Raw genomic sequence first — 4,489 nt, 5'->3', positions numbered from 1 at the left:
GTGTTCGGCTCGTTTGTTAAGCCTAATGAGCCGAATACGAACAAATTCTTAAGCTCAAAATGTAAATGAGCAAAACACGAACAACAGTTTGTTGCTCGTGTTCGGCTCGAAATGACTCGAAAACAAAAATTATATAATTTTTTTTATATAACAATATATTACATATATTATTTACATTTATGTCTAAGTTTAAATCATAACACCTCTTGTGGCAATGTGGTTAGTGTCTTCTTTTGTATAGATTTTTTGTCTATATTTGATCCATGTTCGAATCTCACGCTTTACATCTATTTTTCTCAATTTCAATTTAACGAGCCAATTTCGAGCCGAACACGAACACAAATATTTAAATCGAGCTGAACACGAACACACTGTTCACAAGTCGATTTCGAACGAGCCGAACACGAGCCAAATCTGAGCGGCTCAACTCGCTCAAGCTCGGCTCGTTGACAACCCTAATTGGGAGAGAAAAAGGAGAATTTCATTTTATTTAAATTTTTTTTTTTTTTTACCGAATCCCCCTTTGTTTTTTATTTTTAAGGAATTTAGGTGGTGGAAGGCCAAATGTTGAAAGGTGGAAGGCCATACGACAAAAAGAATTTAAGCAGATTTCGGGTCTTTTTTTTTTTTTTTTTTTTTTTAAGGAAACAAAAGGTGGAAGTGGAAGGTCAAACAACAAAAGAGTTAATGTAGATTTCAATTTATTTTAAAAAAATAATTAGCTGTTGATATATATTTTAATTTGTAATAATTAAACAAAAGAATATAATTTTTTTTCTTTTTAAATATTTGAAATAGTTTTTATTTCTTATTTTTAATTTGGAATGAAGAAGGTAGAATGTCATAGGACAGAATATCAAAAGCTAGACGATAGAATGACATGAATTAATGCAAATTTTTTAAAAAAATTATTACTATTTAATGAAATACATTATTTTTGGGCCATAAACATTGGTTTTCTTAGCCTATAAAAAAGCAAAGAAAATGAGAATGTAGGTGGAGTCCTTGACTCTGCCTAACAAGTGGTTTGGGGTTTCCTAGAAGAATAAAGTAGTCTCAGTCCCGTGTAGCAGACAAACAACGAAATATTCTTTCGTGTTGAGGTGAAGAGGAAAGTCATTATTGTCGTGTGTAGCAGGCGAGCAATGAGATCTTCTTTGGCGTTGCGGTGCAGCAGAAAGTCGTTCCCGTCTTGCATAGCAGACGAGTAATGATATCTTCTTTCTTATTGTGGCGAATAGGAAAGTCCTCCTCGACCTATGTAGCAACCGAGCAACAAGATCTTCTACGTTGCGATGCAGCAAAAAGTCATCCCCATCTTGCGTAGCAGATGAGCAATGTGATCTTCTTTCTCGTTGCAGTGAAGAGGAAAGTCTTCCCCGTCCTGCATAGCAGACAAGCAACGAGATCTTTCGTATTGCAATGAAGAAGAAAGTCGTCCTTATTCTGTGTAGCAGACAAACAACTCGTTGCGACAAAGGGGAAAATTGTTTCTATCCTGCTTAGCAGGTGAACAACAAGATCTTCTTTCTCGTTACGGTGCGGTAGAAAGTCGTCCCCGTCCTGCATAGCAGGCGAGCAACAGAAACTTTTTTCGCTCAGTGACATGAAGAAAGTTATCTCAATCCCTGCCCAACAGGTGATTTGGGATCCTCTTGCTTGTTGTTGTTGTACATCTCGGTGGAAAAGAAGAGATGTTAGAGTTTTCCCGCTACGCTTTGAGGGGAAGAGTTTTATGATTCTGTAGTGACGATATCTCTTGTAGTCTTTGTACCAGTTCTTGGGTTTTTGTAGCCTTTAATCAACTGATGCGATATTTGTAGATAATGATAATTGTTTTTTTTTTTTTTGTGGTACATATTTAACATTGCTTCTTAGGTTGTTGTGGCTTCTTAATTGTATGAAATTTTGTTATTAAAGTTAGTACACACACTTTATAAAATTAAGAATCACATAACTTTTGAGGCTCGTGCCTTTTGTAGTAGCTTGAAATGAATCGGTACCTTTTGAGGCTCATAGCATTCTGAGGTCATTTTGTACATGTGTCTTCTGAAACTTATATTTTTTATGAGATCTTTGATGTACCTACGCTCCTAAGGCTTGTAGGGTTCTGTGGTTTTTGATGTTTCTGTGTTGTTTGAGACATATAGCTTTCTAAGGTCTTTGATGTGCATGTGTCTTATGAGGTTTGTAGTCTTTTGAGGTCTTTGATGTACATATTCTTCTAAAGCTTGTGGCCTTATAAGGTCTTTGAGTGGAGACTTTGTCAATCTCTTGCTCCCGTGGAGTCTTTCTAGTGAGTCTTGTTCACTACTAGCTTCTCATAAAGACTTGCCTCTTAGGCTGACATCTTCTCATTGAGTCTTGCCTCTTGGGCTTGACTTTCAGAAGTACTGTATCTTCCCATCGAGTCCTGCCTCTTGGGCCTGAATTCCAGGGGCACGGTAGCTTCTTATCGAGTCTTGCCTCTTGGGCTCGACTTCCAGGAGTAACGTATCTTCCCAACGAGTCTTGCTTTTTGGGCTCGACTTACAGTGGCATGGTTGTTTCACATCCAGTCTTGCCTCTTGGGCTTGACATTCAGGAATACTGTATCTTCCCATTCAGTCTTGCCTCTTAGGCTCGACTTCCATAGGCATGGTAGTTCTCATCGAGTCTTGCATCTTATGCTCGACTTCTAGGAGTATTGTATCTTCTCACCGAGTCTTGCCACTTGGGCTCTACTTTCAGGGGCATAGTAGCTTCTCATCGAGTCTTGCCTCTTGGGCTTGACTTCCCAGAGTACCGTATCTTCCCATCGAGTCTTGCCTCTTGGGCTTGACTTCCAAGAGTACCGTATCTTCCCATTGAGTCTTGCCTCTTGGGCTCGACTTCCAAGAGTATTGTATCTTCCCATCGAGTCTTTTCTCTTATTTTGGCTTTCAGAAATATCGTATCCTCCCATCAAGTCTTGCCTCTTAGACTCATCTTTGTAACTCAAGATACACTCCAAAAATTTGTCGGCCTTCAGTGGAGAACCTGTGGAAGTCTTCTTTGAGGGATTTCCCCTCATTCTGGAGAACTCCTGATAAGTGAGATGAATCTTTGATGATCCTTCAATTTGCTATGAATTGTTCTATGAATAATTTGACAAGCTCTTTAAAGGTGTTGATGGTGCTCCCTAGGAGAGAGTAGAACCATATGCTAGCTTGACCCTTGAGAGTCATCGGGAACACTTGACGGAGAAGCGCACCAGAAGCATGGTGAATGTGCATGATAGTTCGATAGTGATCGACGTGCTTGTATGGGTCGGTTACTCCTTCATAGGCATCAATGCTTGGGAGTTTGAAACATGTTGGCATAGGGTGTCGAAGAATCACATCAGCCAAATGAGAGGATTCTTGTAAGTTGAGTTGAGCAGGGAAGCGGTCCTCTTTATCCAGAGGGAACTCTTTTCGAACCAAACGTCGTAGCTCATCTTAGATGATATCAACATAATCAATATTAAGGCAAGGCAGTTCCAAGTGAGCTGAATGAGATGGATGAGTGAAACTTGTAATGTCAAGAAGATCGGTGTCTCGTCTCTGCAGGGGAATGGTTTCATCATTAAGAGAGAACCTAGTGACTGGGTATTTCCCGTTGAATGTTGAACTGGCGGTAAGTAAGTTCCATTGGGTTGTGGTTGTCACTCCCCGTGTAGGAGATGAAAGATCTCATGTTTAGAATTCTCCATCCTACGTACTCGATCTTCCAAAGAATGACCCAAGACATCATCGTTAGCAGGGTAATTCCTTCTTGAGTAGGAGGATGCAGATGCTTGATGAAATTATCTTTGTGACTATCTTCTGGAATGATGAGCATTGGAGTGGGATGCTCTGTTGTAAGTGTCACGCCTGGTGGCCATGCAACAATTCTTACAAGCATTTTAGCGATGAGAATGTTCTACTTCCCACAGACGACGCCAAACTGATGTGTGCTAGAAAATTTGCGGCGGTAAGAGTAATAGATTAACGTCTAAACATTACACGAGAATTAGACACACACTCAGGTAAAAGAAAAAAAATCAGCAATAACACCAAAAGTTTTTACGTGGAAAACCCGTAAAGTGGAAAAAACCACAGGGCCTAACCCAGTTGTTAAAATCCACGATGAATTGATGATTACAGAGCCCCTTGTCCCACAGACGGGAAAGGGTTACTAGGTTTTTCAAGTTACAATGTTGACTGACGGCTTCTGCTTGTTGGTAGTCGATGTTGATTGGTGGTGATAACGGCCGTCAACAGTGATTGACAATAATCGATGGTGGTTGACGGCGGTCGTGGTTGTGGCTGTTAGCAGTGGTCGAGGGCGACATGAGTAGTGTTGGACTTCAGCTCCTTCTTAAAACTTTAAGTTCTCTTTCAAGCCCCAAGCCCCCCTTCTCATGAGAGGGGTAGGGCTCTATTTATAGTGTTTTGGTTGTAATTAATGCAAGAATATAAACTAATTTGATCAGACGGTCTAGAGAACT

Source organism: Phalaenopsis equestris, unplaced genomic scaffold (genome assembly GCF_001263595.1).
Source record: "Phalaenopsis equestris unplaced genomic scaffold, ASM126359v1 Scaffold000022, whole genome shotgun sequence".
NCBI lineage: Eukaryota > Viridiplantae > Streptophyta > Magnoliopsida > Asparagales > Orchidaceae > Phalaenopsis > Phalaenopsis equestris.
The sequence above is the reverse complement of the archived record's forward strand: the minus strand, read 5'-3'. Positions refer to the sequence as shown.